Genomic DNA, 14,817 nt, shown 5'->3' with positions numbered 1-14,817 from the left:
TGTATTTTATTCCAGTCCCAGTCTCAGTCCCACTCCGAGGCTCAGTCCCAGTCCTAGTTCTAATCCCAGTCCCAGTCCGTCTCTGGATAATATATTACTCTGTACTAAAGCACTCATCAACAGCTTTCATTTGATATCCATATTGTATAAACACTGTCTAGGCATTCACTGGCCCACGTTTTGGCCTATATATCGAGACCATAGTCACCCAGCGGTATGAAAATTACCCTCTACTAAAGCAGTCATCAACAGCTTTCATTTGTTATTCATATTCTATAAACACATTCTAGGGGTACTCGGGTCCACGCTTCGGCCTATATCTCGAGACCCTGTACGTCGATCGCAACCACGCCTATGTAGTAACCACCGCGTGAGGTTTACGCAACTTGTGTGAAAGCTTGAACAAAATCGACCGACGCATCTCTTCAAACACCGGCGACCAACTAACACACATTTTACCCTTCCCTTTTATATATATAGATTTTTATTTTTCACACTTCACTACAATACTAAAACGAAATGCAGATTTTCGTTGCTTTTGAAATTCGGCTTAAAAATTGCACATGGAACAACTAAAGACTCTCCTGAATTAAAACAAATGTCATAGTACCTCTAAATCGCGGGCCCCCTCACCCTCTCGGCGGGCCTGGTGATATGCTATACTTGATATCATTCGCTATAATATTTTTTATTGATAAGCACGTTGTTTAATTAAACACCAACCAATTACACGGAAGTATATCCGCACCCCTGAAAATGTGAGTGCCGGTTCGTATACGGAACATTTTATTATTACGTACAAACAAATAAAAACAAATTGCAATAAAATAATATTGCGACTATAAACTGAAATATAACATATCCTATATTTCAAGTTAGATCAAATCAATTCAAAATCGGTTCAGTAGTTTAGGAGTCCATTGGCGCCAAACATAGTGACACGTGATTTTTATATATAAAGACTAGCAGACCCGTCAGACGTTGTTCTGCCCTAAATTTGGTCTATATCCATACATTTTAATAAACTTTTTCCATCTAGCTCTAACCGCCCCCCCCCCCCCCCATCTAGCTCTGCCCCTCACTTTTTCTTAATCCTTTTATTCACTCCTCCCTCAGTCTTTTCGCTTCATCTATCTCTATTTTCGTATCACTCTGTATCTTTCTCAGTCTCCTTCTCCTTCCCTCTTTTCTCTTCTCTTAAGTTTTTCCCATTCTTCTTCATCCTTTATTGCCAGGCAAATTGAAAAGGACGTATGTAAATAGTAATGTGGGTATTATTACTTCATGTGTTTATTTCGGCTTCGCATGCACATTTATCAGTTTTGCCAGGTTAATGCAACTAAATCGAATATCACAATGAAAATTACTTTAAAGCTCTCAGCAACAACTTTCATTTGATATCCATATTACACACACATTCTAGGGTTATCCGAGTCCAGGTTTTGCCCATATCATGTCACCCAGCGGTATAAAAATTACTCTGCACTAAAGCACTCATCAATAGCTTCAATTTGATACCCATAATGTAAAAACACATCCTAGTGTTACCCTGATGCACGTTTTGGCCTATATCTCGAGACCCTTCACAAATAGGTATGAAAACTACCCTATACTAAAGCACTCATCAACAGCTTTCATTTGTTATCCATATTGTATTAACACTTTCTATAGGGTAATGCAACTAAATCGAATATCACAATGAAAATTACTTTAAAGCTCTCAGCAACAACTTTCATTTGATATCCATATTACACACACATTCTAGGGTTATCCGAGTCCAGGTTTTGCCCATATCATGTCACCCAGCGGTATAAAAATTACTCTGCACTAAAGCACTCATCAATAGCTTCAATTTGATACCCATAATGTAAAAACACATCCTAGTGTTACCCTGATGCACGTTTTGGCCTCAATCTCGAGACCCTAGTCACCAATAGGTATGAAAACTACCCTGTACTAAAGCACTCATCAACAGCTTTCATTTGTTATCCATATTATATAAACACATTCTAGGGGTACCCGCGTCCACCTTTTCGCTTATATCTCGAGACCCTAGTTACCCGCGGGTACGAAAAAACCCCGTACAAACATATCCCAGGTTTACGCAGGTCCACGTTTTGATCTCAAGACCCTAGCCAGAAAGGGATGAAAATTATCCTATGTCTGTCTCCTGGTTCTAAGCTACCCCTCCACAAATGTTCAGCCAATATGTTCATCCGTTCCTTCCTCTTCAATCACTCTTTATCTATTAAAAAAAAAGCGCACCAAAATCCGTTGCGTATTTTTAAAGGTTTAAGCATTCAAAAGGACGTAGGGACAGAAAAAGCGACTTTGTTTTATACTATGTAGTGATGTCCATCCATATATACTTATAAACCTACGCCCGAAGTTAAATAACGCAGCGAATGCTGTATATGTACGCATGTATGTGTCGGATCATCCTCACTCAAAAGCAATTAGCGCGCACAGTTCACAGCGAACAGCCACACAAACACATTTTTTGGTAAAAATGTTACTTTTGTTTAAACAATTTGGCTGATATAAGAAAGTAATCAAGTTTATTTTTTGATGCAGATCGAAGGTAAATATTTCAAAGTTTTAATGAAAAGTAGAATTCTTTAAATCCCTCCATCCGTTTATGAGTTATAGCTGTGTAAACAAAAATTTTATGATTTTTTACTACATTTTGGCAATTTGCCACGCCCCTATAATATATATCGTAAAATTATAATAATTGTACCATCTCACGTAGCTAAGCTTTCAAATGCAAAAAACCGTTTTAAAATCGGAGCATTCTGTGTGAAGTTATGTGCATACATGGCATTTAGCGACTTTATTTTGTAAGATTTATACATAACGGTAAGGACGACCACCTTGCCATATCTCAGCGTGATATCTTGATCGGCTTTCGACTTCTGGCTTCCGAAACTTTCAGCTTTTCTTCTTTTCAATGTAGGCGGCGGCAAGCCCGTTGCGGTTTACCGTTATGCGAACAAAGTGAATATACTTTGTGAGCTTTATTCAACTAGAATTATCTTGACACATTAAACAATGTCGCTCTAAAATCGGTAATCATGCAAAAAGGGGTAGCAGAAAGTTGGTAATAAGCACAGCCGCCGTCAATTAATTCTTAAACTCCCCTCACTTCAAACACGAGTCCAACAAATCTTTAACATGACACATGATACAAATGTGTTTGCAAGCAGTTTAGTTTTAAAACTTTTAGCGCGCTGTTAACTTTGCAGTTCTCTTTAAAGTAAATGCTACTTTTAGCAATTTAAACGACGAGAATACGAAACTCGAAAATCACTTCGGGTAAGGGAAGCATTTGTGCGCGATTCATTCATAAACTCTTCACTAATGCATACATACATACATACATTAACGTTGAGTACGCGGCGACAGGGTGGGATGCTGAAAAGTTGCCTTGAAATAGGCAACATAACAAGAAATGGCTTCAGTTTAATAAAACGCGTCGTGCTGTTCATACGTAGCAAGCGAGTGAAAAGGGTGACAGTTTCAAAAACATGTTTCTCAAATTAATTATAATAATGAACTATTATTCATATTAAGCACTTGAACAAAAATATACATATAAAAAAAATATTTTACTGATGTCAGTGCTCTAGAAATAATTACAACACGATTTTATGACAGTGAAAGTTTAAAAAATAAAATGCAATTTAACAAAAACAATTTAATTTTTTAACGAAATTATGCGTTTTTTATACAACTGTGGTAGTATTTTAATATAAAATTGCTATTACTCATACGCCATGTCATCGTTGAAACGCTTTTTATTTGCAATTTTATTATGGGAAATGCCAAATATTTTTTTTAAGTTTTTGCATAGCAATTAATATTATAATGAGGATGCACAACCAACAAGTGCAGTTGTATAATAGTTGATCGAAATTTAAATAAACTAAGACATAATGGCCCGTAATAATAGTCGCTGAATAAAATACTCTTTAGTTAAAATCTTGCCTAAATTAAAAATGGGATTTAAAATTCTGGTCTGTCATAGACATATTAAACACAGTTTTCAGCTAAAATAAGCGGCATGAAAAAAAGGTATTGATTGGCGCTATGAAGAAATTTTTTAGAAATTTTAAAAGTTCACCCTGTTCCTTACAACCGTGGTTACTTGACTCCACGTATAAAAAATGATAATTTTTTACTTGACAAAAACTCTTACAATAGCACAAAAATTGTCAAAGAGTACCTGAAAACGCGTTTTGACCATAATCCGGTGGCGGATAATTATAAATCAATTCTATTTAAAAGTTATTAGCAAACGTTTTTTATCAGCCGTAAATTTAAAATTGAGTGCTCCATCTTTTAATTGAACATGAACATACGTATTTAAAGAAAATTTACTTAACTTCGTTCTTAAAAAATTATTTAATATCGCAACATAAACGAATAAGTAGTTAAAGCGGTTTTGGGCTCCTTAAAGCAAAGGAAGCAACACTCATACACTCGTATTCATGTTGAATAGTTTATATAATTTGTAAAAATGTTGTAAAGAAAAGTTGTTTCCAATTAAGACAGATGTAACGGCCAAAATGATGCAAAGGGGGAAGTAGTTCAGCAGCGCCCGTACCAAGCAGTTCTTAAAATTTTTGTTGCTAATTCTTGTTGTATTCTGTGTTTTATTTCACGCTTTCTTTTAAGAAGAATTGGCAAATGTAAAGGGCAATAGAAGACACAAAAGGAAATCTCAGCAGAATTGAATTCAAGAATTCGGTAATGTAATTCAATAATTAGAAGTCGGAAATAAGAAATTGTTCTTTTATTAATAGATATTCACAAAAAACCGAATAATTACCCTCAAACGACTGCGAAACTTGTGAAAATTCTATTAGCGCAAAACGCCTTTTTATTTAATTCTTTTTTGTGTACAACAATATCACCAAAATTACATCAACAACATGAAAGTCTTAAACTTTTTTTTTGCAAAAAATATCTTGACAGAGTACAAGTATTACTTTGCCGCCTTCGGATTATTGCTTCCGAAATTAAAACGCGTCATTTAACACCTCTCCCGAAATTTTTTGACATGTATTAAAAATCGACGCCTGTGATAAATAATTCCTTCCATTTAATATTTATTTCTAAATTTAATGCTAAAATCAGTATAGGATGCTACTTTTTCCCCAAAAGATACTAAAATATCAAAATTTACAAATATCTTAGAATGCGGAATAGTCTTAATTAAAGATTTCCCATATGTGGAGCCAAGTAACCATCGCACATTTTAAGATTGTGTAATTTTCGTCACAAATATTTTAATACGCATTCTAGGTATAATAAATTAGTTCCTTGTTCGTTCATCCTGTTTAAATAGTAAATTGTTTAATTTCTCGCAACTTTTGACAGCAGATCACCTTCTTAAAACCTATTTTAAAAAATTAATATTGGGCTCATATCATTTTAAATTTAAAATACTTTTTAGAGATAAAATAGGTGGACTATAACAGACTTGAAATGATAATTAATTTAAAATCATGTTTAAACTAATAAAGCTCTATTTTATTTCGACTATTATTACGGGCCAATAAGTTACAATAAATCAAATTAAATTAAACCAAACTAAAAACAACCAGAAGTTTGTTCAATGACAAATTGAAAAACTTAATCAAAAACCAGGGCCTTTGTTATAAAATAACTCAGTTCTCTTGGCAAATACTTGAACTGTCTGCATCTCGCACTTCTTACATCTGCTATTACTGACGAGGCCTTAATTATAACCATGTGGCGCCAGAAATCAGTGTCCAGTTAGTATGCCCATATGAGCCACTTTATCAGTCTAATATCGTAGGCTTTGCACATGATCTTAGAAATTTTGCAGCCCCCCCGCTTCTGTCCACGCCTCTCCTGCTTGATGGATCATATGCAACTTATGTTTCCTTTTGATTTCTCCCAAACGGATTGAGACATCTATTGCGGAGTCAGCAAAGGCCAACTCATCGGCCTTTTCATTAACGTCTATCACTTTCCGACCTGGAACCCAGTAGAGATGTATGCACTGAAGTGATCGAAGTATCTTCGATGCTTCTTTGTATTCTAGGATACCTCTTAATGAAGTGCTGTGCGAGATTATTACCTTCATCGCTGTCTGACTATCAATATATATATTGACGGGACTGCAGCTTAAGCACGCTTCCTACAGTTTTAAAATTCTTACTCCGAGGAAAATTTATCAAAAGTGGATTGCGAAATTTCTCTAATTTGTACTGAAATTCACTGGCTAACATGAAAGTGATTTAGTGCAAGAGAAGCAAAAAGGAGAGGTCAGGTTAGTGACACACAGAAAGTGCTAAGATAATGTAAGGAGCCCAGCTCTCATAACGAAAGTAGCTGCCACAGTTCATATCGCCTCGATATCAGTGCTCTTCTCGCTATCATTAATCGCATTATTCTAGGCGGCTTCAGAGCCCACCACAAGCAATGAGTAAGGTTTTGGCGGATCAATGAAATATGTGATACGACGTTCTGCACGCTAATCGGTTACGCTCCCATACGTGTGTTAGGAAATTTGTATAACATGCCAAACATCCTTATTGTTAGGTCAGGACTTGTCAACTGCGTCAATTAGCAGCCGATACTAACATAAGCACCCAGCCACCTATCCATACTCCTCACTTACCCGTCGCGAATCCAGTTTGCTCAGCAGCCAAGTCACTGGTGACCCCAAGTTTTTCATGGAATTAAGTGGGGGTGGGATGGCCTAGAAGGTCTAGTGTGGTTGTTGTTGTCATTGTAGCGATAAGGACATTTCCCGAACGCCTTGGGGAGTGTTATCGCTGTTGATAGACCTTTGCCGGATGCTGATCCGGTACGTTCCAGTACCAAGCCCGACCATCTCGGGAACGATTTGTTATGACCACATGCGATCTTGTAGGCCATACCGCCCTCCCACCCTCTGGATCCATGAGGAGTTCGGAGTTGCCAGCGCCTCGGCTGTTAATGAAACAGGATTCGCCACGTATAGGTTAGGTTGACAATTGTATTTGGAAAAGCTATATATTGCGCTGGCATCCCTTGGGGTGGTTCAGTGTGGTCCTATAAAATTGTACCCGAGGTGGTTGGGTTTGTACCTTATTGGTGCTTGTTACCGGAATGTACTGGATCTATATCTGACAAAGGACCATCAACATGGATAAAATTCCCCACAACCTTCGGGGAGTGTATCTATCGCTACAACAACAATCACACTTTCACCAATTTCAAAAATTCAAAGTTGGTAGAATATATAAACGCATGGCTCATATTTTGCTGCTCTCCTAGTCCCGATTATTGTCTGCACTTGGCCCCATTCAATGGGTGCAGGCACTTTCGAATTGTCATCAAAGTTCTCTTACGCGAGTCCAAGTAAAATAGCAGTTCCATTAGGACCAGAGGGATGTTGATGTTAGAGGCGTATGTCCCACATTACAATTGAAAAGATAGTTAGTATAATGTGAGCACACATCATATGCAGGACATACACCAAGAAAGCCGGAGTTGATTCTGGTCAAGTAAGAGAACGATGTAAGGGCAGAGTGACTCGTGCCTCCTTTGGTAGTCTGCTTTCTTCTCCTGCAAGGCTTGGATAGTTTATATGGGTAACGCGGTGCACCGGTGCAATATAGCAAAAGTGTTAACCGATTCTATGTGGATCCGGCCTAGGACCTTCTTATGCTTGTTTGGATCAAACGGCTGCATATGTGGTGCCAGATCTCATCATAGTGCTTACGGAAATGCTTCCTTATCCCTATTAGAGGAGGCGCTAGATCAAGCAGTTGTTTGATGGGTTGTCTGTTTTTGTGACAATTAAGCAAAAACTACCTGTTCAACATATCGTTATGCTCCTTTATGTTGAGCTCATTTGTCTCATTATAAAGATGATGGTCTGGTGTAATAAGAAAGCATCCCATGGCAGTTTTGATTGAAGCATTTCGGCAGGCCTGCAGTCTTTTCCAGTGCGCATTTTTCAGACCAGGCGACCGACGCGTAGTACATGAGCCACAGACCAATTGCTTTCTATGTTCTTAGCAGCTTTACTTTATCTTTTCCCCTACTGCTGCTGACAAGCGACTTGATTTCGTTGCGGCTTATCACTTTAGATCAAAGCTGGCCAAAAGTTGCACATTGTGCAATTTGAGTTCGTATTTTCACACCGACACTAACGATGTGTGATCACGATCGTTTGCTTTCGCTTGTCACTCACTAAAATCAACAGTGAATGCAAAAGGAAAAGTCCATGCTACTTTTTGGGCACATATTAAAAACAATATGCTGCAATTTTAAAGTGGCTTTTAATACGTTTTAGTTAGTATTATTAAGTTCCTTTGAACATACATATTAATATTGACAATTTAAATATTAATTATTATTAATCAATTAATTAGTAATAATTAATTAATTATTAATAAATATTGACAATTTAATATAAATATATTTTTATACGTTCTACTTAGTTTTATTAATTTTCATAAATTTTTTTTTATTGAATAACTTTATAGTTTTGAAAATGTATATTTCTATCTTCACATTTACTTTGTTTTATAGTTCTTTCTTAATGAAAAAGTGAATTTTTTTAAGTAAATTTTGCATTGAATAAACACGATACCTTCTTTTATAAAAAAGTTTCATCTGACTAACTCGAACCCCGCGTTGTTAGTTATACGAATATAAGTAAATATAGTCAGGATTAGCTTGAAATCAAATAACCAAAGTCCTTTTTAATTTCAAACTTCACAGTCCACATTTTCTTTTAGCACACTGTGGGGAGTTGTCACTCAATTTTTACACACACTTATGCAATTGTTTTAGTATTTGTGTGGCCGGCTCTGCTTTAGATACTGTTGCGATCGGTAGCGTTGAACGTCCAACACTTGCGTCATCTGTTTCTTCTACGTCGTACACAGAGTTGCCGTGAATTTGGTCGGTGATAGTAGTAGGTCACACGAAGTGAAGAAACCGGAAAGTCTAGGGCAGAGCCGGCCACACAAATACTAAAACAATTGCATAAATGTGTTTAAAAACTGAGTGACAACTCCCCACAGTGTGCTAAAAGAAAATGTGGACTGTGAAGTTCGAAATTAAAAAGGACTGTGGTTATTTGATTTCAAGCTAATCCTAACAATATTTACTTATATTCATATAACTAAGAACGCGGAGGTCGAGCTAGGCAGATAAAACTTTTTTATAAAAGAAGGTATGGTGTTTCTTCAATGCAAAATTTACTTAAAAAAATCACTTTTTCATTAAGAAATAACTATAAAACAAAGTAAATGTAAAGAAAGAAATATATACATATTTTCAAAACATAAAGTTATTCAATAAAAAAAATGTATAAAAATTAATAAAACTAAGTAGAACGTATAAAAAGTTACTTATATTAAATTGTCAATATTTATTAATAATTAGTTAATTATTATTAATTATTAATATTTAAATTGTCAATATTAATATGTATGTTCAAAGCAAATTAATAATACTAACTAAAACGTATTAAAAGTCACTTTAACCTCGCAACATATTGTTTTTATTATGTGCCAAAAAAGTAGCATGGACTTTTCCTTTTGCATTCACTGTTGATTTTAGAGAGTGACAAGCGAAAGCAAACGATCGTGATCACACATCGTTAGTGTCTGTGTGAAAATACGAACTTAAATTGCACAATGTGCAACTTTTGGCCGGCTCTGGTCAGGGAGATAGCTATTTGTTTTAAAAACCCGTTCGTGTTGGCACTCGCATATGAAAGCAGAGGAAGAAGGCCGTTTTGTATACTGTTATTTACATTTTATCTGCGAGACCAATCACATTTGTGATTGCCTGTGTATTGAGGAGGCGTATTTTATTTAGTATTTAGAAGGAGTAAATGCCCTTTTGTGTGCTACTTGTTGTCAGTTAACGTAAAGATTAAACTAATGGCTCGGTTTTATGAAATTTGCTAAAATTATGTAGATGGTAAGAGGTGAATTTGTGAGGATGAATATAATGATGAGGATAACTTTTTTTAGGAATAAGCATCTGCTTTCGCGTGTTTTCCTATACCCTTCAAAAAACGCGAGTACTCCATAAATAATGTAAGGAATACTCCTTTGGGAGTATAGGAGTGTTCCAAAACTAATCTGTATTCATACAAAAAATGTACTCCAATTAACATTGCGATGTCCTAGGAGAGGAGTAGGTGATCCCACTCCCGCTTTGTTTGTGAGTATTCCATAGAGTACATACGTGAGAGTACTTTCCAAAGTACTTTCACTGTAGTACTCCATGGAACACCCACAGAGGATCATATGCCAAAGTACTAAAGAGGAATTGTGTCGGAAAGAATTATCGGAGTGAATTTAATTTAAAATGAAAGTAAGTGAAGAGGGGCAATACAACTTTTATATTTTCTACTACGAATATTCTTATGTTATTTAGCATTTGCGTGAATAAAGAAACTAATATTTCTCTATACTATAGTATGTATACATAAAACCAGTGCGCATTTTATCAGAGTTGCCATAGTAAAATTTTATTATCAGTTATTTGTATGCAATATTTTACTTTTGGCAACTCTGTTCGATCGTCATCGTGTCGTGATCACGGTCGATGATGGTCCGCAAACGCATTGCAAAGGAGTATTGTTAGAGTACTCCAACATGAAGAAAATGGAACACGTAATCCAACAATTTTTGCAGGGTATACCAAAATCTACACACATGTCAAAATTTCGTTTGTAATAGTTTGGTAGTCTGTTAGAAAAAACAAAATTGACTATTCATTTTACTTTCTTCGTATTAGCTTCGTTTGATATTTTTCCGCTTATTTCAATACAAAATTGGAGAATTTTGCAATCAATTTTTGAGAAACTTCCCGTAAAGCTATAGGCTTGACACTTCAAACACGCATCGAAGCGTGACATCGCCACTTGAGTGAAACCAATGTTGGCTACGTGGTCAGGGGTCGTGAAAATTCTAAAAAACGACCGAACTAGGAAATTTTGCTTTCGAGTTTTAAGGTACTTCCTGATAACTCAGTGAATTAAAAGTTTGAAAATAGCATCGCAAAATTAAGCATAAAAGAATTTTCTATATGGGACGAGGATCGAGGTATTAAGAAAGTCCATTTTCAACATAAGAAATCATGCGACCGCTATTTGAGTAAGTTTTAAAGAACTTCGCGGTAACTCTGATATCACCTGAAACGTTGACCTCTATTAGGTTATATTATTTAGGATAAAATAATTTTCTGTATTAGACAGGGATCGAGATATTCAAAGATATTTAAAAACCCAATTTACAACATGTGAGTACGGTAAACTAGAAACTAGATTCTTAGAACTAAAATGTAAATATTTAGTCTGTCAAAGTGCAAGTTATAGGTCTCTCGAAGCTCGCATTGATTTCAAACATTTCTTTTCCGCCATACAAACAGTGAAATTTTTTTCTTATATAGTTCCGAACTACAGAAAAGGTAATGCAGCGTGGACAATTTCCAACGCCTAGGTTACCGCCATGTTAAGTTCGCCAGTGAAAAACATGTAGAAGAGATAGAGGACGAAATAGTAGTGGTTCCCAATGCATCAGTTTTGAAGCAGTGATTTTTCCCACAAAGTATTTCGAAAAATATTTATAAACAATTTATCCTAACAAGTACGTAACTTCTCCCGAGTTCTCATACATATGTATGTCAATAATATTATTTTACATTTTACAGCTATTAAGGCAATTCACAAGCTGTCGTTTGCAATGTATGCGCTCTGATTTTAATCCTGACATTTTTGCTTTGTTGTTGTTTCTCATATAAAATTGTTATAAAAAAATGCATATCAAGTGTGCTAAGTTATTGTAAAGCAAATTGTTTATTTATTTTTAAACGGTTTTATTTAGCTTGACTTGACAGGCCGGGCAGCACGGAGTTTGTAATTAAAATTTAATTAACTTCCTTATAAGCTACAAGCTACAAACTTGGAATATAGTTCAGAACCCGATGACAATGCAATAATAAGAAAAAAACTCCGAAAAGTGGCGCATGGATGGAAATATTTCAAAAAATCATATTTGTTGTTCGATTTGGCTCATATTTGGAGCACATAATAGACAGGAATAGAAAGCGACCTGTGAAAAAACGTCGCTAGGTGGCGCAAGGATCGATATATTCAAAAAAATCGTATTTGTGGTCCGATTTGGCTCATATTTGGAACACATAATACATACATGAATAGAAAGCGATATATGGAAATATTGCCGCCAGGTGGCGCAAGCATCGAGATATTAAAAAAATCGTATTTGTGGTCCGATTAGGCTCATATTACTTACTTCTTACTTAATTGGCGCTTAACCGTCTAAACGGTTATGGCCGTCCAACAAGGCGCGCCAGTCGCTCCTTCGCTCCGCCAACCGGCGCCAATTGGTCACACCAAGGGAGTTTAAATCGTTTTCCACCTGGTCCTTCCAACGGAGTGGGGGCCGCCCTCTACCTCTGCTTCCATAGGCGGGTTCCGATAGAAACACTTTCTTGGCCGGAGCATCATCTTTCATTCGCATAACATGGCCTAGCCAGCGCAGCCGCTGCGTTTTAATTCGCTGGACTATGTTGATGTCTGCGTATAGCTCGTACAGCTCATCATTAAATCTTCTTCGGTACTCGCCATCGCCAACGCGTAGAGGTCCATAAATCTTTCGAAGAACTTTTCTCTCGAACACTCCCAAAGCCGCTTCATCTGCTGTTGTCATGGTCCATGCTTCTGCCCCATATAGCAGGACGGGTACGATAAGTGACTTGTAGAGTATGATTTTCGTTCGCCGAGAGAGGACTTTACTTTTCAATTGCCTACCTGGTCCAAAGTAGCATTTATTGGCAAGATTGATTCTTCGCTGGATTTCAGTGCTGATGTTGTTGCTAATGTTGATGCTGGTTCCCAAATAAACGAAGTCTTTTACTATTTCGAAATTATGGCTGCCAACAGTAGCGTGGTTGCCAAGGCGCATATGCGCTGACTCTTTGCTCGATGACAGCAGGTACTTCGTTTTGTCCTCATTCACCATCAAACCCATCTTTACCGCTTCTTTTTCCAGCTTGGAGTAAGCAGAACTAACAGCGCGGGTGTTTAGGCCGATGATATCAATGTCATCAGCATATGCCAGTAATTGCACGCTTTTATAGTATATTGTTCCAGTGCGGTTAAGTTCTGCAGCTAGTATAATTTTCTCCAGCATCAAATTAAAGAAATCGCACGATAGGGGGTCACCCTGTCTGAAACCTCGTTTAGTTTCGAACGGCTCGGAGAGGTCCTTCCCAATTCTGACTGAGCTGATGGTGTTGCTCAACGTCATTTTGCACAGCCGTATAAGTTTTGCGGGGAAACCAAATTCAGACATAGCGGCATATAGGCAGCTCCTTTTCGTGCTGTCGAAGGCGGCTTTAAAGTCGACGAAGAGGTGATGTGTGTCGATTCTCTTTTCACGGGTTTTTTCCAAGATTTGGCGCATTGTGAAAATCTGGTCGATGGTAGATTTACCAGGTCTGAAGCCGCACTGATAAGGTCCAATCAGCCGGTTCACGGTGGGCTTCAATCTTTCGCACAATACACTTGAAAGGACCTTATATGCGATTATGTGTTCCAAATATGAGCCAAATCGGGCCACAAATACGATTTTTTAAAATATTTCGATCCATGCGCACTAGGCCGGGTCGATTTGTGGGGAGGCAAAAAAATCGCCCATTTCTCTGTGAAAATCATATTCTAGGGATCAAAATAAGAAACTTTGCCGAAGGAACCATACCTCTAAAACGAATTCTGATATCCCCTTTGGGTCGTAGGGGCAAATTTTGAAAAATCCCACTTGGAAATGCCTATATTTTTATACTCAGTTGAGCAGAGCTTACAGAGTATATTAACTTTGATTGCATAACGGTTGGTTGTACAGGTATAAAGGAATCGAGATAGATATAGACTTCCATATATCAAAATCATCAGTATCGAAAAAAAATTCGATTGAGCCATGTCCGTCCGTCCGTCTGTCCGTTAACGCGATAACTTGAGTAAATTCTGAGGTATCTTGATGAAATTTGGTATGTAGGTTCCTGGGCATTCATCTCAGATCGCTGTTTAAAATGAACGATATCGGACAATAACCACGCCCACTTTTTCGATATCGAAAATTTCGAAAAATCGAAAAAGTGCGATAATTTATTACCAAATAAGCATTAAGCGATGAAACTTCGTAGGCGAGTTGAGCTTACGACGCAGAATAGAAAACTAGTAAAATTTTAGACAACGGGTGTGGCACCGCCCACTTTTAAATAAGGGTAATTTAGAAGTTTTGCAAGTTGTAATTTGGCAGTCGTTGAAGATATCATGATGAAATTTGGCGGGAACGTTACTCTTATTACTTTATGTCTGCTCAATAAAAATTAGCTAAATTTTTTTTTAATTCAAATTTTAAAAGAAAAGTTAATATCTTTACAGCATATAAGTAAATTATGCCAACATTCAACTCCAGTAATGATATGGTGCAACAAAATACAAAAATAAAAGAAAATTTCAAAATGTGCGTGGCTCCGCCCTTTTTATTTAATTTGTCTAGGATGCTTTTAATACCAAAAGTCGAACAAAAATTAACCAATCCTTGTGAAATTTGGCAGTGGTTTAGCTCCTCGGACGATAACTGTTTTCTGTGAAAAAGGGCGAAATCGGTTGAAGCCACGCCCAGTTTTTATACACAGTCGTCCGTCTGTCCTTCCGCTCGGCCGTTAACACAATAACTTGAGCAAAAATCGATATATCTTTACTAAACTCAGTTCACGTACTTATCTAAACTCACTTTGTAT

At 36.8% G+C, this 14,817-nt stretch overlaps 1 pseudogene; it reads left to right on the top strand.

Annotated features, from left to right (window-relative positions):
• Window positions 1–3,535: 3,535 nt before the first annotated feature.
• The window catches only part of LOC137250715 (uncharacterized), a 166,969-nt pseudogene continuing 155,687 nt past the window's right edge, over window positions 3,536–14,817 (top strand).

Source organism: Eurosta solidaginis, chromosome 4, assembly GCF_040869045.1.
Source record: "Eurosta solidaginis isolate ZX-2024a chromosome 4, ASM4086904v1, whole genome shotgun sequence".
NCBI lineage: Eukaryota > Metazoa > Arthropoda > Insecta > Diptera > Tephritidae > Eurosta > Eurosta solidaginis.
This window is presented reverse-complemented; position numbering and strand designations above follow the sequence as displayed.